General features: G+C 44.3%; 1 non-coding gene and 1 pseudogene across 1 annotated transcript; both read right to left on the reverse strand.

Annotated features, from left to right (window-relative positions):
- The window catches only part of LOC135876309 (histone H2A type 2-C-like), a 94,475-nt pseudogene that overhangs the window by 30,144 nt on the left and 43,531 nt on the right, over positions 1-20,800 (reverse strand).
- Positions 12,142-12,214, reverse strand: TRNAK-CUU (transfer RNA lysine (anticodon CUU)). Its single transcript has one exon. It is a non-coding gene; the product is annotated as a tRNA-Lys (tRNA).

Below are 20,800 nucleotides of genomic sequence, written 5' to 3' on the forward strand. Positions count from 1 at the left end.
AGATATTACATGGATATCATTACAAAGGGGGAGGTGCAAGTGCCTATAGGAATCCACACCCTCTGAAGGAGCCAAAAGTCTTTTTCAGAAACATGTTCAGAAATCAGTCAAATTAATTCAGAGGTTGAGTTTTCAGAAAAGTATGATGGGCAGGCCAGTTCATGGGATTGGAGACCTCTAGGGAAATCCCTAGAGGTTAGTTCAGGATAGGGTTGCTAACTTTCTACTCATACAAAACTGAACACCCTTGCCCAGCCCCTCCTCTGAGGCCCCACCCTTGCTCACTCCATCCCCCCTCCCTCTGTCACTCACTCTCCCCACCCTTACTCACGTGCTCATTTTCACTGGGCTGGCTCAGGGGGCTAAGGTGCAGGAGGGGATGACGGTTCCGGCTGGGGGTGCAGGCTCTGGTGTGGGGCTGGGGGTGAGGAATTTGGGGTGCAGGAGGGGGCTCTGGGTTGGGGCCAAGGGGTTCAGAATGCGGGAGGGGGATCTGGGCTAGGGCAGGGGGTTGGGGTGTGTGTGTGGTATGTTAGGGCTCTGGCTGGGGGTGCAGACTCTAGGGTGGGGATGGGGGTGAGGGGTTTGGGGTGTAGGAGGGTGTTCCGGGCTGGGACCGAGGGGTTGGAGGGTGGGAGGGGGATCGGGGCTGGGGTAGGGGGTTAGGGTGTGGGGGGGTGAGGGCTCCAGCTGGGGGCGTGGGTTCTGGGGTGGGACTGGGGATGAGGGGTTTGGGGTGCAGGCGGGTGCTCTGGGCTGGGACTGAAGGGTTTGGAGGATGGGAGAGGGATCAGGGCTGGGCCACGGGGTTGGGGCATGGGGCGTGTGAAGGGTGCAGGCTTACCTCAGGCAGCTCCTGGAAGCAGTGGCATGTCCCTCCTCTGGCTCCTATGCAGACGCGCACCCAGACAGCTCTGCACACTGCCCCGTCCGCAGATGCCACCCACGCAGCTCTCATTGGCCATGGTTCCTAGCCAATGGGAGCTGCAGATCTGGCGATTGGGGCGGGAGCAGCATGCGGAGCCAGAGCGGAGACATCCCAGTCAAAAACCAGACACCTGGCAACCCTAGTGCAGGAAGTCAGCTTCATGATTCAAGAGGAGATACTTTCCATTTGATTCACTGTTAACTCAGTGTCCCGGTGTGATGTGGGGATACTCTGTGTCTGAAGGAGCTGTCTGTCTGATGGGACATGAAAGTGAGGTTATGATCACCTTGGACTTTTATAGATTCTGTGGCATTTTTCATGAGTAAAAGGATGTTAGCCCTTGTGTGCTAGCCAAATTACAGTTTTGTCATAACAATATCCTACCTTTATAGTTCACCTGCAGTTTCAATTGGATACAATACTTCTCTTCACTTCTTACCTCAACATTGTATAATAATAATCATAGAATCATAGAACTGGAAGGGACTTCGAGGGGTCATCTAGTCTGATCCCCTGCACTCATGGCAAGACTAATTATCTAGTTGACAGGTTTTTGTCTAACCTACTCTTAAAAATCTCCAATGATGGAGATTCCACAACCTCCCTAGGCAATGTATCCCAATGCTTAACCATCCTGACAGTTAGGAAGTTTTTCCTAATGTCCAACCTAAACCTCCCTTGCTGCAATTTCAGCTCATTGCTTCTTGTCCTATCCTCAGAGTTTAAGAAAAACAATTTTTCTTCCTCCTCCTTGTAACAATCTTTTACAAACTTGAAAACTGTTATCATGTCCCCTCTCGGTCTTCTCTTTTCCAGAGTAAACAAACACAATTTTTTCAATCTTCCCTCATAGGTCATGTTTTCTAGACCTTTAATCCTTTTTGTTTCTCTTGTCTGGACTCTCTCCAGTTTGTCCACGTCCTTCCTGAAATGTGGCACCCAGAACTGGACACAATACTCCAGCTGAGTCCTAATCAGGGTGGAGTAGAGTAGAAGAATTACTTTTTGTGTCTTGCTTACAATACTCCTGCTAATACATCCCAGAATGATGTTCGGTGTTTTTGCAACAGTGTTATACTGTTGACTCACATTTAGCTTGTGGTCCACTATGACCCCCAGATCCCTTTCCGCAGTACTCCTTCCTAGGCAGTCATTTACCATTTTGTATGTGTGCAACTGATTGTTCCTTCCTAAATGGAGTAATGTTGTGACCGGTTAAATAGGTGCTGAATCCTACATTAAAGGTGGCTGCATTTCAGTGATAGTGTGCATGTATGTTTTGATTTATTAAATGTATCTCTCAAGTTCTAGGTATATTTACAATTTTTATTTTAAAAAATCCATAGCAAACTCTAGTTTATCAATATTCACTAAAATCCCAAACTGCCATCAATACGTTAGTTAAACAAATAATGAGTAAATATACTCATACCACAGTCAGCCAACCTCATTTGATACATCTTTCAGATAATATAAAGAAAGCTGTTGTTGTTGTGTTATGTTAATGAGCATGTGCACATCTCCCGGAAAGCAGGGAACATTCTGTAAGGGCAAAGTTTCCAAGATTCTAAGAAAGGAAGCAGAAGTTTTAGAGAAGAGCATCCATCCTCTAGAAAGAAAGAAAAATTCTCCACAGACACCTTTCTGGCATAGGCTCTGATTCAACAAAGCACTTAAGCTCATGCTTAACTTTAAGCATGTATATTCATCCCTAGTTTGAAAAACAGCTGAATTTATGTTTCCTGTTAAGCCCAATGAGTAGTCTCATTAGTAGCAAATAGGACTTAAGTGTTCTGAATGCTTCACTAGGAGTAATTATCCAGAAAGAAATTCAGGATCTTTCAATGGATTCACACCTGGGAAAGAAGGTACAATTTCTCATATACTAAATATGTGTATTAAGCATTGCTTGAATATATACTTAAGAAGATACCCAACTCAGATCACACAGCAGCTACTATAAATAGTATTCCTTTTTCCTAAAAAGAAAATAAATATAAGTAGCTTTTGGCTTTTTATTTTTCATTGGCCTGGTTTGTCATAAACAAGATTTAAGAACCAGTTCTTGCAGTCTCAATCTTAACTAAAGCCTGGGTTGTGCTTTTTTTATCTAAATGGTTCATTATAAGCAATTCAGTTTGTCAACCGTCATTTGGGCCAAGAATGGTTTCCGAATGAAGTTGTTTAATGCACAGAAGCTGCTGTGTGTTCATCTGTCTTCACAGACAACCATAATATTTCCTGGTCCACTGGCTTTACCTTTATGAGTTCTTTTGATTGGTAATTGAGAGAATAAATCTTTGAAGAATTTACATAAATGCAAAACAATACATTAAGATTCCAGCAATATAGTGCCAACTAGTGTATTTTATATGGTACCTTTTCAGTCCTCTGCCATTTAAATTCATTTAGCCAGACAAAGATTCAGGATTGGTATTCAGTTATAGATTTTTCTTCTTACACATTGTCAACTGCACCCTCTATATTTTCACTTTTGGTATCAGCATAGAAAATTATCTGTTTTTAGAGTCAGTTTGATCTAAAGCAACTCACAGTGTTAAAGATGCAGTGTAAAAGAAAGAATTCAGTATATTGTGAGAGTAAGTGCCCCCAGTGCCCATATTTAAGCCATATAGATGAGGCACCCTTATTGGGTAAATTTCTGGTCTCTATACACTGGAAATATGATTAATGGTGCATTACAACTTTGTTACTAACGATGAAGTATATGAAGTGAGCTCTCACTAGGTAATAGAAGGCCACTCTGTGTATTCTTGTGAAGCAAGAAGGCAAGCTGGGAGCCCTGCATCTGTTGCCTTCAAAAGTGTAAAGGTGTTATAAAAAAGACTTCCTTTTATTTGTTCCCCCTTGAGTCAAATTAGCATTAAATCCTCTGCGGGGAAGGGGTGGGGAGTTGAGTTGGGTTGGGTTGGGGGAAGTGCAGCGCCCCCCAAACCCCTAGTTCCTGCACCTATGGGCAGACCTGTGGAGCCTGGCCCCCATGTATTGCAGTACATATGTAGTACATGGGACCTAGGCTCCAGCTATGTATAATGAGAATCCTTTTCAACACAGCTTATTAGGTTAAACTTAAGAAAAAGCAGAGGATAATAAAGGTCTGATCTCAGTAAATTTGTAGAATTCTGTTTTATAATGTTCCACTTATTCATGCTCCAGTTTTTAACTTAATATTCCTTTTCTAAAGCATATTTGGTATACTAGGACACAAAATGAAATGGCATGGTACCCATTAACATAGTATATGCTACACCTCACATTTATGTGTTAGCTAACACCAGGGACCGAATGACTGCACAAATAGTGTGAACTAGAGTTTCAGGTTAGATGTTCTGCTCCTGAAAACAGGCCAAACAGCAGTTCTGCTATAGGTAGCATAAAAGCATTGCATTAAAAACTGCAAGTCTCAAAAAAATATATGGCCAATGTCTGACCTTCCTTATCAAAATAGATCTTGAATCTTTTGGTGTCTGAAAAAGTCTGAAAGCCTGCTGTCTATAAGTCTGGCCATGCTACAGGGGGACTCAGTTTTGAGGCCAACAAACCCCAAATGTGAATGTCAAAGGAGCAGAATAGTAAAAAGTGCTCCAGTCTCCTCTGCTCCAGAGCAGGCTTCCTGAGGGCAGCCATTATCTAACTATGTGCTTCTTTCATAGATTACTTCTGACATACAATTTACCATTAAATAATCACCATGGTATATCCCTGCACCTGAAGAGAACTCTGATGAATCTTTGAAATAACAATGTCCCACTGAGACAATTTTCTGGATAATTCAGTACTGCTAAATGGCATTCTGAAAAAAATTCCTTAATCGCCCTCTGGTATAGCACTCTCCTAAACTGTTAACCCACCGGGCTGGAATGCTGTTGCCTGAATTTGCCAGTAGGAGATACATCTTAAAGCAAGTTATATCTAAGAGGGAGACTGCTGGCTATCGCAGGGGAAAAAAACAAAAACTTTTAAGCACTGCATCTCCCTTTTCCCACCAGCTATCCCATTTCTAATCTGATGACATTTCCCAGCATAAATGGAAAATAAGAGGTCATCCCCTACCATCAGCAGCACGAATCCTATAAAAATTGAAAACCAAAAACACCATCAAGAAAGCTTTAGGGGATACCATTCCCAAACTCCCTTCTTTAACTGGCAGATAAACCATACTTCTCTTTGCTAGGTTACATTTACTGCCTCAGAGCATCTGATCAACACTTTCCCCGGGGGAGTGTGTGTATATATATATATATATATATATATATATGCCACATAAATGCAAAGATGTAACAGGAATGTTTTAATTAACATCACCCTTTCTCCCAATGTCAGGGTCCCTCTCTTCCACCTCATCACCTTAACCTGGCAGGAAGCAAACCATTTCTCCCAGTTCAACTCAGCTACCCAGTCACTGCTGAAGTTTAATCCCAAAATAGCTATAACCCCAGGAAGGCTTGTCACAATCAGCATCTCTTCTGGAAGGAGGATGCTCTCCTGCAAAGTAAGAGATCTAAATTAAAATCCCTTCTCCACATCAGGTAGAGTGGGAAATTGAGACTACATCTTCTATGTCCTAGGAGTGTGCCTTAACTGGGGAGCTAACTCTTATAAGAAAGAGATTGACAGCAGCACCACCTCCTCCTCCTTCTAATCTAGCCCTTTAAAAATACCCAGACTCTCAATGTTTTGGATCAAACAAAATGTTTTATTCATCCTGAAATGGACCTTTTTGATTCTCTAAATGTTTTTGTAATTCTCAAATTTGTTTCAATCCAAATTATTTTTTTTAAATGTTCAGAACTGCCAGTGAACCAAAAAATCAGTTATTTGTCCAGTTCTACTTATGAGATGTTACTCTGAACTGTTTGAGGTTCTTGCATCTGAAAAATTATGAGGCTGCACAGCTTGTGAGGCTTTCTTGTGAAATTTCCAATATTTGCTGCTAAAAACTGTCAGCTCTTTCCCTGTGCCACCAGACTCCTTGTTGTTTTTGTGGATACAGACTAACACGGCTACCCCCTGATACTTGACAGCTCTTTCCCTGTAGATCCTCTGCTTCAGGTGCCCTTATTGGTTTAACAGTGTAAGGCATCAGTAAAACACCAGAGCATGGGCCAAATTTTGTCTTCAGTTCTACCCATATATCCTCCTGCACTAAAATGGGGTTGGACAAGTGTAAATCAGAAACACTGGTTCAGTTTAGAGAGGAATGCTCTTTGGATAGGAATTTTTGGGTTCAGTGGTGAAAAACCACATTGCTAAAGGTCTGTAGTAATAAATATTTCATAGATCAAGTGCTGTGAGAGGAAAACCCTGGTTAAGCTCTTTAAAATTAGGCATTTTGTCTACCACCAAAGCTACTGAGTCCTTCCAGTCCAGGCATTGTCAGGTTGACTCATGTCCAGTATGATAGTCCTGATGGTCACATTTTATATAAAGAATATATTTATAAATACTTTATAAAGCATTAATAAATAATTAATGTTATTAGCATGTTACAGACATAAGTATTATGTGTTATAGATGGTTACAATACATTGGTTGAAAGTGTTATAGATGTTTTTAAGCAATGGTTTTAAGCAACCTAGTTAACTCCTGGACTCTTAACAATCTATAACAATTGATAAATCACTTAATAAAGCATTTATGAATAATCCCATATCAACTATTTATAAATGTTCCAGTAATAAAAAGTATGACTACCTTTTGTTAGAAAATCAAAAGTCTTCCTCTTAAAACAAGACTGAGAAGAACTTTTTCCACAAAGATTCAACCTAATTAGAAAGTACAGTACTTTTCTGAGCCCATTCAGCAAATTGTTCTTTAGAAACCTTCATACCCTGCTCTTGGTGTCAATGCACAAAAATACCTGTTAGCATGTTAGAAATACTTTAGGGGACTTGGCACCTCTACTGCACTTTGATAAAAAAAAGATGTCTGTTAGTGTACACAGCAAATTACGCTTTTCAAAATATGTGTTGGCTTCATTATTCCTGGCTATTGCCTTCCCATTTATCCCAACTTTATGTCCTAAAAATTGAACATTATATTATAATAATCTACAACATATTAAGAAATTACATAAGAATGGCCATGCTGGGTCAGACCTATGATCCTGCCTTCCAACAGTGGCCAATGCCAGGTGCTTCCAAAGGAATGAACAGAATAGGTAATCATCAAGTGATCCATCCCCTGTCACCCATCCCCAGCTTCTGGCAACAGAGCCTAGGGACAGTTCAGAGCATGATTTTGCATCCCTGGCCATCCTGGCTAATAGCCATTGATGGGCCTATCCTCCATGAACTTGTCTAGTTCTTTTTTGAACCCTGTTATAGTCTTGGCCTTCACAATGTCCTCTGGCAAAGAGTTCCACAGATAGATTGTGTGTTGTGTGAAGAAATACTTCCTTTTGTTTTAAACCTGCTGCCTATTAATTTCATTTGGTGACCCCTAGTTCTTATGTTATGAGAAGAAGTAAATAACACTTCCTTATTTATTTTCTCCACACCAGTCATGATTTTATAGACCTCTATCATAGCCTCTTTAGTCAACTCTTTTCCAAGTTGAAATGTGCCAGTCTTATTAATCTCTCCTCATATGAAAGTTATTCCTTCCCCCTAGTAATTTTTTGTTTCCCTTTTCTGTACCTTTTACAATTCCAAAATGTATTTTTTGAGATGGAGTGATCAGATCTGCACTCAGTATTCAAGATGTGGGCGTACCATGGATTTATAGAGAGTCAATATGATATTTTCTGTCTTGTTAGCTATCCCTTTCCTAATGATTCCCAACATTCTGGTCACTTTTTTGACTGCTGCTTCACATTGAGTGGATTTTTCAGAGAACTTTCCACAATGACTCCAAGATCTTTCTTGAGTGGTAACAGCTAATTTAGACCCCATCATTTTATATGTATAGTAGGGATTATATTTTTCAATATGCATTACTTTGCATTTATCAACACTGAATTTCATCTGCCATTTTGTTGCCCAGTTACCCAGTTTTGTAAGATCCCTTTGTAACTCTTCGCACTCTTCTTTAGGCTTAACTATCTTGAGTAACTTTGCATCATTTGCAAATTTTGCCACCTCACTCTTTACCACTTTTTCCAGATCATTTATGAATATGTTGAACAGAACTGGTCCCAGTAAAGGCCCCTGGCGGACACCTCTCTATTTACCTCTTTCCATTCTGAAAACTGGTCATTTATTCTGCCATTTGTTTCCTATCTTTTAACCAGTTACGGATCCATGAGAGGACCTTCCCTCTTGTCCCATGACAGCTTACTTTGCTTAAGAGCCTTTGGTGAGGAACCTTGTCAAAGGCTTTCTGAAAATCTAAGTACACTATATCCACATCTATTCCTTCCTTAGAGGTTTTTAAGGTCAGGCTAGACAAAGCCCTGGCTAGGATGATTTAGTTGGGAATTGGTCCCTCTTTGAGCAGGGGGTTGGACTAGATGACCTCCTGAGGTCCCTTCCAACCCTGATATTCTATGATTCTATTCTATGATTCACTGGATCCCCCTTGTCCACATGCTTATTGACCCCCTCAAAGAATTCTAGTAGATTGGTGAGGCATGATTTTCCTTTACAAAACCATGTTAACTCTTCCCCAACAAATCGTGTTCATCTATGTGTCTGATAATTCTGTTCTTTACTATAGCTTCAACCAGTTTGCCTGGTACCGAAGTTAGGTTTACTGTCCTGTGATTGCTGGGTTCGCCTCTGGAGCCTTTTTAAAATATCAGTGTCACATTAGCTATCCTACAGTCATCTGGTACAGAAGATGATAGGTTACATACCACAGTTAGTAGTTTTGAAATTTCACATTTGAGTTCCTTCGGAACTCTTGGGTGAATGCCATCTGCTCCTGGCGTATTATTTATCTATTTGTTCCAAAACCCCCTTTTATGACAACTCAGTCTGGGACAGTTCCTCAGATTTGTCACCTAAAAAGAATGGCTCAGTTTTGGGAATCTCCCTCACAGCCTAATCCACATGGTGGGTGAGTGGGTGAAGCTTCCCCTGGGGGAGGCTAGCTCCCTGTCCCGCCTCTTCCGTCTGCAGCCCTGCCCAGAATCCACCCCTGCTCCACCCCAGGTCCAGCCCTGCTCCAGGCTCCCCTCCCCACTCTTCCCCACCACCGCTGTGTCCTTCCTCACCCCCCCACCCACCACAAGACCCACACACACCTGCCCCCTCATCCCTCTGCCTGCCTCATTACTCCTCACTCCCCCCTCCTGCATGACCCCCCCGCCTGCAGCATCCCTCCTCATCCCCCGCCTGCTGCAAGACACCCCTAGCTGCCGCATCCCTCCTCATCCCCCTGTCCGCCATGAGATCCACCCAACCTGAAGCTCACCACATCCTTCCCCACCCCCTTGCCCGCCACTCACCACATCCCTGCTTACTTCCCAGCCCGCCGTGAGACCCCCTGCCTGCCACTCATCTTGTCACCCTCACTTGCTGTTCTCCATCTCACCCCCCACCCACCGCATCCTTCTTCACTCACCCGCCACTGCAACCCCCCCGCCCATTGCATCCCTCTTCATCCCCACACTTGCCACAAGACCTCCCCACCTGTTGCTCGCCTCCTCATCCCCCCCATTGCTTCCCTCCTCACCTGCCCACTGCGAGATCACCCCACCTGCCCGCTCACTGCGTTCCTCCTCACCCCCGCTGATCACCGCATCCCTCCTCACTCCCCCTGCCTGCTGCAATACCCCCTGCCTGCTACAATACCCCCCATTCACCACTCGCCATGTCCTTCCTTACTCACCTGCCCACAGCGAAACACTCCCACCCGCAGCTCACCACATCCCTCCTCACTTCCCCACCCGTTGCATCCCTACTCACTTCCCCCTGCCTGCCACAAGACACCCCTCCCCCCGCCCGCCACTGGCTCAGCATGGACTTCCTCACTCCCCCACTCTCTGTGAGACCTCCATCCTGCTGCTCACCTCCTCACCCCCCTCCCCCGCACCGTGTCCCTCCTCACTTTCCTGCCTGGCGCAAGACACCCCTCCCTCCCGCCACTAGCTCACCACAGTCCTCCTCACCCACCCACTCACCGCAACCCCCCCCCCCCCACTGCTGACTCGCCATGACCCTCCTCAATGCCTCACCCACCACAAGACTTCCCTGGCTGCTGCTCGCCTCCTCACCCCCCCCCCCCCGCCGTGTCCCTTCTCACCCATCCGCCCACCGCAAGACCACAGCCCTCCTCACTCCCCCACCTGCCGCTGTCCTCCTCACTCCCCCATCACGTACTCCTCACTCCCACACCTGCTGCAATACCCCCCCACACCCACCACTAGCTCACCACAGCCCTCCTCACCCCACCACGCCCACTGTGAGCCTCCCTCCCACCCGCCACTGGCTCGCCATGACATTCCTCACCCCATCACCTGCTGCAAGACACCCCTGCCTGCCGCTCACAGTGTCCCTTCTCACTCCCCCACCTGCCTCTCGCCTCCTCACCCCTCTGCCCCATAGGGGGCAGAGGGGTGGAGGAGAGGAGGGACACTGCGAGTAGTAGGGAATATAAGGGGTGGGGATGGAGGATGGGGGAAGACTCACCAGGCAGCAGCAGGAGGCGGTGGGGGCCTCGGGGAAAGGGTGGAGCAGGGAGGGGAAGAGGCGGGGCCACCGCCCAGGTGTCCAGCAGTGGATCGGCAGCTGCTGCACCTGGGTCCCCTGGCTTATTATACCTGCCACCCATGCTCATCAGTGAAGACGAATGCAAAAAATTCATTTAGTTTCTCTGCAATGGCCTCATCTTCCGTGAGTGCTCCCTTAGTATCTCGATCATCTAGTGGGCCCACTGATTGTTCAGGAGGCTTCATGCTTCTGATGTACTTACAAAATTGAGATGTAGAAAAAACCTATCCCTTTATACAATTATCTATGTATATATTTTATGTTAATTTAATACTCATAAAACATGTCAGATTGGCGGCCCTGAAGTCTAAAGTGCTTTGTTTATCCACAGTACAAGTACAACATAGGTAGCAACAATGCAAGTTTATGTTATCCTGCACCAAGATGGCCATAGCTAGGCCTGAGGGCAGTTTAGTCTAAGTACCCATTTAGTGCTTGCCTTTCTGTTGAGAGTTGTCCTCTAGACATGTCCAGCAGATGCAATAGATAGCAAATAAGACTGTGGTAGGATGAAACTGACCCAAGGCCAAAGGGCCCATAGCAGGTTCTATGGACCACACAAAGCCCATGTAGAGCCCGTGACATAAGACTAGGGTCACCAGGCATCTGGTTTTTGACCTGAACGCCCGGTCAAAAAGGGACCCTAGCGGCTCCAGTCGGCACTGCCGACCAGGCCATTAAAAGACTAGTAGGTGGTGCAGCAGGGGCCCAAGGCTAAGGCAGGCTCCCTGCCTGCCCTAGCTGTTTGCAGCTCCCGGAAGCCTCTGCCAGGTCCCTGCAGTACATACATGCATGAGCAGCCAGGGAGGGTCTGTGCACTGTTCCTGCCCCAAGGGCTGGCTCCGGAGCTACCATTGGCTGGGAACCATGACAAATAGGAGCTGCAGTGGCAGTGCCTACTGTGGTGCTGAAACATTTTTAATAGTGGGGGTGCTAAAAGCCAGCTCCCTTACCCCTGTCATCCCCACCCCAAGGCCGGGAGCAAAGCCCAGGGCACATGTTGGCAGCTTGGACCCTGGGGGTGCTGCAGCATTCCCTGCACCCCTAGTTCCTGTGCCTATGGGCAGTGCATGGAGCCTCCCTGGCTTCCCATGTGTCTAGGGCTTGCGGGGACCTGGCAGACTCTTCCAGGAGCCACAGTAACCACCACTGGAACCCCACACCCCCTCCTGAACCCCAACCCTGTGCCCCAACCCAGAGTCCCCTCCCATAGCCCACACTCCCCCAACATACCAACCCCAGCCCAGAGTCCATACCCCCATCTGGAGTCTGCATGTCTTCCAAGAAGCACACTAAGGGTATGTCTACACAGCAACTACATGCCTGCATCAGCCGACTTGGGTTCATAGGGCTCCAGCTGTGGGGCTGTTTCACAGCTATGTAGAAGTCTGGGCTCGGGCTGGCGCCCAGGCTTTAGTACCCTCCAAGGTGAAAGGGTCTCAGAGCTCAGGTTCAAGCCTGAGCCCAGAAGTCTACACTGCAATCATAGAATGTCAGGGTTGGAAGGGACCTCAGGAGATCTAAGGCTACAAGCTCAAACACCCAACGTGGGGCTCAAACCCACAGCCCTGAGATTAAGAGTCACATGCTCTACCCACTGAGCTAGTCAGGTTATTCTTGAAACAGCCTGCTCAGCCTGAGCCCTGTGAGCCTGAGTTGGGTGGCACAGGCCAGCCACAATGTTTTCTTTGCTGTGTAGACATACCTTCTGAAAGAGCTTTGAAGGTTATGTGTAAAAGTGTCACCTGGTGATACTTGCCATAACAATATCATAGCGTTCTGTAGTAGGGGAGTTTTCATAGTATGAGTCACATTTTAATGGACAGATTGTCTTGTGGACACCTCTCCTGTCTTTTGTGGCCTCTCTTAGCTTCCCAACAATGGTCAGACAAGAACCCTATGGCATTTACAGTGATTATTTACATGGAGAAGAAATATTAGGAAAGCATTTTAGCTGCATTTAATGTTGCATTTTAGGTTTGTTTAAGTTAATTGTTCTGTCTAGTTTTGCTTTTTGTTCCACTGACGCTGTCTTATCTATCCTTTTCTTCTCCCCACTCTGCTCCCCGGTTTGATCTCCTTTCTTTCTGCACATGCTTCCCAGTCATTTAATTCCCTTCTCCCCTGGACATGCTGTCCAGACACCTGGTTCTCTTCTTTTCCTGCTCCCTTAGACATCTTGAATTGCATGGTTACCTTGTTCCATGCTTGCCTGAACATTCCTGTGTACAGGTGCCTGGCAGCTGTACTTCCAGTAGTGGCTGTGAACAGCGTGGATTATTCCAGTTTCTTCTCTTCCTCATTCTGTATAGAAGCATCTCCTAGCAAATGCAGTTAGGCTGCTGCTCCTCCTCTCATTCAATTGTTTTTAAAGGTCTACAGGTTCTTCTTTTCAAGGAAGAGCCTGGATACCTTTAGAAGACTCTGGAAACGGGTGAGAATGTGCCATGTAACAGTCTTCTTCTCTGCATACCACAAGGAAATGCTTAGAGAACCACAGTTTGGGAATCACTGTTCTATGTCCACGGTGCAAAACACAAACTCTTATTATAGAGACACTGCAGCATTTGGAGTAATGACTCTAGAATACTGGGCTACATTTTAATAAAGGCAGTTAAGATGGGAGGTTTTGTGCTGATTGGGCATATGTGCACTATTAACTGGACACAGTTCTCCCCTCTTGGAGCTATTGTTTCAGGCTGTTTGCAGACTCAGGCAGACATTATTGCATCGGTTACCCTCCAGTCATGTTGTCATGCTTTTCTTTGAAACCATAGTTTAGAAAACTTTTTAATGAATACTGAGATTATGCCCCTCATCATATGACCTCCATATCTGAGACCCTAAGCACAAGTCTAGAGTGCCTATGCCTTTATCAGGCCCTGACAGGGGAGTGAGTCCCAAAGCTTAGTGTTCCTCATGAAGAGGGTCCAGTTAGCAAGTCTGAAGATCTCAAAGCATGTAGGAATATTAATGAAATGAGACTGGGGAGATACTGTAGGTAAGTAGGAGTAAACCCATTATATGGCTGGGTAAACCAAAGCACAGAGAGGTTCAGTGATTTTCAGAGCTTTATTCACTGAATCAGTGGTAACTGATCCAAAACAGAACCCAGAAGACCTGGTTCCACAAAGCTCAGTCTTGCTTCAGGTCCCACTCCCACTCTTTCTTTAAACAGACCGTTTGTATATCCATAGATGTACATACTGACCTTTTATCCTGGAACGTAACATCCTGCTTGACATGTTTATGACTTTAGGTCAGTATTGGGCCACACTGGAGTCAAGCTAGTGACATATAGTTCCAGAGCTCTGTGCCTTGCTGCCATGCGAACATTTCTCTGAGCCATCGAAGCCTCCAAATGAAACCACCATTAACATTTTTACTTATAAATGAAATACCTCTTGAAGAAACAAAAATCATAGTTTAAAACTGTCACACTCTATAATGTCAGGTACACATTTTCCCTATTCTTTAAGATCACCAATTTTGTTGTCTTGAAGGTCAGAATGGGTTTATTTGTTAAAACAGATATAGGGTAAGACATATGCATTAACTTTTGTATAGAATTTTTCAAGGTTTTTTCCATGATGGTTGTTTTCAAAAATGAATCCATGGGAACCATTTCCCTAAAGTGCACTTAACAATGCTAACAGACACTGCCTGCTAGGTTTACTGACAACTTCTTCTGTTGCTTAATGATGATTTCTTTTAATTTAACATTTTAATGAAAAATAAAGTAGGAGTTAAAAAAAACTTTAAATGAGGGCAAGAGTACTTTTGTACTATAATTGGCATAGAACTTTCCAATTAAATGCAATATGAATGAAAATTTTATGTATTTTTAATTGTACCTTCAATAAGTAAAAATACAGCTTGTCTGTTAAATATACAATGAATTATTTAACTATTGGATTCAGTTCTGAATTTTATGGAGCTTAATTACCTGTGGAGGGGAGAAAAAGATCATATCATTCCAAGAAAAAAAAATCATGATTAAATTATCTGTTATGCATTTTCCCTTTTTGAATAAAAAAATGTCAACTTTCTAATCTTAAAATTATATGTTAGGTGAATAATTAACCTTTTTAATGTATATCAGTGTAAGGTATTTCCTACCGAATATTTCCTTCATACTGTGAAAACAGTATGAAGGAAATATTCGGTAGGAAATACCTTACACTGAGTAATTTCAGGATAGCTATTGAAAATCTCACTGGCATTTAGCATATGAACCAAATGAAAATATTTCATTTTTTGATGGCTCTAATGTGACTGTAATCATGAAATTAGAATGCCTTATTTTGGAGATTCCAGTTCTCTCTCTTGAACACACTCTGAACTTGATGGTAATTCATATGAAAAAGAAAGGATAAGATTACATTCACCTCTTCATTCCCTATAGACATGATATATATTGTAAATACAGCAAATGGCATTGTACCTCTAACATGAGGTATTGTTTTTTAGGGGGGAAGGGTTTTGTGTGTACTTGTAAAGGGAAATTTTCAAAGGGTGAATTTGGGGCACACAGCAGAAAGTAACGTACTCCCCTCTGGCTATTGTGGAAATTGTAGGTATGTACCAGATTTCTGAACATATAGTTTCCTCTGCGGGCTCCCATGCCTGCTTGGTGCTCTAGCGCCAGCTAATTTCTCTTCTTTTTAGATTTTCAGAAGGCTGAAGACTATGGCATCTAGCACTGCTGTGCCGACTAGTTGCCAAATGCCAGATGTTTCCTCCACTACCCTGGCTCCCAACACTCAGCAGCAAGCCATATTGGGGCTCTGTGATAAATACTGGGTAATAGGAAGAACTCACAAAGAGCAGGAACCAGGCAAAGCATCTCAAAAGCACAATTGGCCCAGATAAATGTGGGGAAACCCCTCTCTTCAGTTTTATTTTACCTGTCTAAGCTGCTTGCAGGAAAAATCAGAAAAGAAATGTACTTCCAGATAAGAGCCACCTGCAGCAAACTCTGACTCAGAATTGTTACAGTTAGAAAATGTAAAAACAGTTCAGGAAACATCCTTTGATTCCAGTATCTCAGAACTCTGAGCATCATCCTGCAATAGGGTTATGGTACAATATGCTACAATACAATACGCCCTGTTCGGTGATCTATCAATGGCACACAAGGAGGGAGACAGCAAAGTGGTCAAGAAGAAATTAGGGTACTCTGCTAGGTGAAATCTTGGCCCCATTGAAATCAGTGGCAGTTTCACCATTGATTTCAATGGTACGAGGATTTCACACTTAATATTTTCTCAGACAGGAGACAAATCAAAGATAACAGTCAGGGGTGCCACCTACAGAGAATGGTACTCTATGGGTATGTCCACACTACCCGCCAGATCGACCCCCAAGCGCTCTCCCATCGACTCCTGTACTCCAGCGCCGTGAGAAGCGCAGGCAGAGTCAATGGGGAGCGGCAGCAGTCGACTCACCGCAGTGAAGACAGCTGAAGTTGCGTACTCCCCTCCCCACCCCACCCCCAGTGTAGACAAGGCCTGTGTTCCCCAGGCCACCTGAAATCAACCAATTCCATGTGCCAACTATTCCCTATTGAATTTGCAATCCAATTGACCCACATCATGAAGGAAGTCCAGCAGAATGCCAGTTTCAGTGATGGCAGAGAAAAGCAAGCTCTATCCACTGAATGGAAAGATCTGGATAACTGATTGTCTCATGAGTAATATGCTCATGTTCACAGTGAGGATTCCAAGACATATCATATTTATGGGGCATTGTCCTGGCTGCAAGGCCCCAGGGGGATGTGTACCCCATCCACTGTGTCCAACACTGGAGGAAAGTGGGGTCTCTATATGTCTGGCATTATTTGCATGTGGACATTTTTGTCCATGGAGAAGGTGGTGTATTTGTGTGGCCTTTCTTTCCACAGCATTCAGAAAGTCCTAGAGGCAGCAGATTGGCGGATGCCTGTGGGGTCCTTCAGGAGAACCCAGCAGCTAGAATATCCAAGGGCAATCATGACCATAGTGGGATTGAGATGGACATGGCTTTTGTTTGTCACCCTCACCACATCACCCCTGAACTCAGACAGTTGCCAGATAACCTGCCCTTCAGGGAGACTGAGGAAAGTCTTCCTTGGTTCATAGACTGTACTAAGTATAACAATGCCTTCCCCCATCTCTGAGTCAAGGCACCCGTTTTCCCCCTCATTTGCTTCAAAAGATACTGCTACTACTGTAGATATTGTACTGCAGCCACCCTGTAGAGCCAAGTCTTTGAAGCACCATCCCACTGACCCACATGACACCAATCCTGTCCCCTGTAACTGTCCTTCCACTCTTCTTTGGTTCTTTCCTCGCCGAAGCCCACAAGACCCATAGCACATGATCTCTGTTTCTCTAACTATCCCAGTCATTCTGTTTGTCTGTCTTTTCCCTTCTCTGTCACCAGCATTCTCTTTTGTGTTTGGAGTGGGCTCACTGGATGTGTGGTGAGTGGAGCATTCAAAGAGTGGTGTTTGCCTGCTAGCCCTGACATGAGTAACACAAAGTATATGCTAAGCATGCTAGGGCCTCAGAACATTTAGAAAAAAATCCCAATTGAGTGTCTACTCCCCCATATCCCCTGCTTGTGGGAGCATTCACCCTCAAGAGCATGCAGACACTTTGGGCATGACCAACAAGCTCTTCTGAAAATCTCATGAAAAGGGAAATACTCTAAATCCAATTTGGAGGCACAGAAGAACTATGGAAAATTCCAGCCTGCCCAATATTTCAGGGCTAATCATTCCAAGAAAAAAAAATCATCATATAACTGTTCCTTTAGGCATATCACAAAGAGGCAATTTTACATCTTGTAGTCTGCTGCTAGAGTCACAACATAATGCGGTGCCACTTTGAAATCTAAGTCCATTGTCATTTAAACGGTTTTTGAAAAGATACAATGGCAAGTCTCAAAAGAAGAAATAACTTGTAATTCAGTATATTTTGGTAATCCTTTATAATATTAAATTGGATATTAAGACTATTTTATCATAGGTTTCCTGCACTACTACACCAACCCCCTCAATAACAATAAATCCTTGTCATGCCCTGAAGGATACTTTTATTATTTAGACTGGGAGCTGTGCAATGATATCTGTAAGGTTTTAAGAGACAATTGGCAACTGAGGCAATAGACTAAATGTTATCTTGCAAGGTGGAAACAGGATGTGAGCAAGGTTTGAAACAAAGGGGAAAGAGGTTGTAATCTAAAATCAAGATTTTCTTTCCACACAGATTTTAAATCTATCTCTGTATTTTATGCATTCGAATGTACACTTGGCTCTGGAATGTAGGCGACAGTTCCATCATTTTATTTGTTGCACTTGTTTTGTAGGAACGGGTGGGGTAAGGATATCTGGAAAAATGGCAGATGTAGCAACATATAGATGGGGGAAGGGGGAGAAGAATATTTTTCCTGTGATGAGAATTGTCCCTGGAGAATAAGAGGAGCAGCCCCAAGGAGTTTACAATCTAAGTAAAGTTACCTGCTGGTCTGTTTGTCCTTGCCTACTGTCTTCCACTCATTTCTGATATATGCATTGCTCACCACTACTATTCTCTGCTCGATTAGCTCAAGACTGAAGTGAGTTTTGCTATACTATTCACATACAGAACTATGGGGGCACTGTAGGGCCAAGTGAGGGCAGTCAACCAGATGCCGATAGGGACGCTGGGGATGCACTGCTGCTAGGCAGAACCAAAAAATAAGGCCTCCATATGTTTGCCACCACTCCCGGGAGCCTCCTGCTTGCTCTGCAGGGAGGTAGGGGAGGTCTCTCTCTCTCTCTCTCTCACACACACACACACACACACACACACACACACACAGTGTGTGTGTCTCTGTGTCACACACACATGCGCCTCCCCAGCACTTTGGAAAGTGGAGGGAGTGGTGCGCTCCAGTGCAATAGCGTGGGTTCATCATCACGTTCAATTTCCGCAGGGAATGTTTGCAGCCACTACCATGTGTCTATTGTGCCTCCTCCCTCCATTTGTGCTGCCTTGTAGAGTGTGAGGCTATGTTAACAGTTAACAACAATGTGTTAACCCTTGAGGGCTCAGATTAGTGCTAGTTCATCATTTAGCAGCAAGGCATTCCCTGGGAAATATCCCACCCTCTTCCACCACCTCCTCAAGCTTCCACTCTACCACTCCACCACCTCAACCAAGCTTCACAATCATCATTGCTGTGCATGGTATTAAATTGTTAAAACTTATACTGTGTATGTATCTGTATAAGTATATATACAGATATATATTATATATATATAATTCCCTGAAACCTAACCCCCCCTATTTACATTAATTCTTATGGGGAAATTGGATTCGCTAAACATCATTTCACTTGAAGTAGCATTTTTCAGGAACATAACTACAACGTTAAGTGAGGAGTTACTGTAATTGTGTTCTGTGTTGTAATTGAAATCAAAGTGTACATTATTTCTGATTACAAATATATGCACTGTAAAAATGATAAACAAAATAAATAGTATTTTCAGTTCACCTCATACAAATACTGTAGTGCAATCTCTTTGTCATGAAAGTGGAACTTACAAATGTAGATTTTTTTTATTACATAACTGCACTCAAAACAAAAACAATGTAAAACTTCAGTGCCTACAAGTCTGATTAGTACTACTACTTCTTCAGCCAATCGCTAAGACAAACAAGTTTGTTTACATTTACATTCTTATTTACAATGTCACTAGAAAGTAAGAATAGGCATTTGCATGGCACTTTTGTAGCTGGCATTGCAAGGTATTTATGTGCCAGATATGCTAAACATTTGTATGCTCATTAGAATAATAGAATATCAGGGTTGGAAGGGACCTCGGGAGGTCATCTAGCCCAACCCCCTGCTCAAAACAAGACCAATCCCCAGACAGATTTTTGCCCCACAGTCTTAAAAGGCCCCCTCAAGGATTGAACTCACAACCCTGGGTTTAGCAGGACAATGCTCAAACCACTGAGATATCCCTCCCCCATGCATGAACATGGTCAGCTCCCAGACTACTGCACTGGGCAGCACAGCATGGGGAGGAAGTGACCAGCCCTCTGTGGAGAAAGAAGTGGTTCAGGACTATTTAGAAAAGCTGGAAAAGCACAAGTCCATTGGGCCGGATGCACTGAATCCGAGGGTGCTAAAGGAGTTGGCGGATGTGATTGCAGAGCCATTGGCCATTATCTTTGAAAACTCATGGTGACTGGGGGAGGTCCCGGATGACTGGAAAAAGGCTAATGTAGTGCCCATCTTTAATAAAGGGAAGGAGAATCCGGGTAACCACAGTATTCTTGCCGGCAAGTTAAAGAAGTATGGCCTGGATGAATGGATTATAAGGTGGATAGAAAGCTGGCTAGATCATCAGACTCAACGGGTAGTGATCAATGGCTCCATGTCTAGTTGGCAGCCGGTATCAAGCGGAGTGCCCCAAGGGTCGGTCATGGGGCCGGTTTTGTTCAATATCTTTATTAATGATCTGGAGGATGGTGTGGACTGCACTCTCAGCAAGTTTGCAGATGACACTAAACTGGGAGGAGTGGTAGACATGCTGGAGGGTGGGGATAGGATACAGAGGGACCTAGACAAATTAGAGGATTGGGCCAAAAGAAATCTGATGAGGTTCAACAAGGACAAGTGCAGAGTCCTGCACTTAGGATGGAAGAATCCCATGCACTGCTACAGACTAGGGACTGAATGGCTAGGCAGCAGTTCTGCAGAAAAGGACCTGGGGATTATAGTGGACGAGAAGCTGGATATGAGTCAACAGTGTGCCCTTGTTGCGAAGAAGGCTAATGGCATTTTGGGCTATATAAGTAAGGGCATTGGCAGCAGATCGAGGGACGTGATCATTCCCCTCTATTCGACATTGGTGAGGCCTCATCTGGAGTACTGTGTCCAGTTTTGGGCCCCACACTACAAGAAGAATGTGGAAAAATTGGAAAGAGTCCAGCAGAGGGCAACAAAAATGGTTAGGGGGCTGGAGCACATGACTTATGAGGAGAAGCTGAGGGAACTGGGATTGTTTAGTCTGCAGAAGAGAAGAATGACTGGGGATTTGATAGCTGCTTTCAACTACCTGAAAGGGGGTTCCAAAGAGGATGGATTTAGACTGTTCTCAGTGGTACCAGATGACAGAACAAGGAATAATGGTCTCAAGTTGCAGTGGTGGAGGTTTAGGTTG

Source organism: Emys orbicularis, chromosome 3 (genome assembly GCF_028017835.1).
Source record: "Emys orbicularis isolate rEmyOrb1 chromosome 3, rEmyOrb1.hap1, whole genome shotgun sequence".
NCBI classification, from domain to species: domain Eukaryota; kingdom Metazoa; phylum Chordata; order Testudines; family Emydidae; genus Emys; species Emys orbicularis.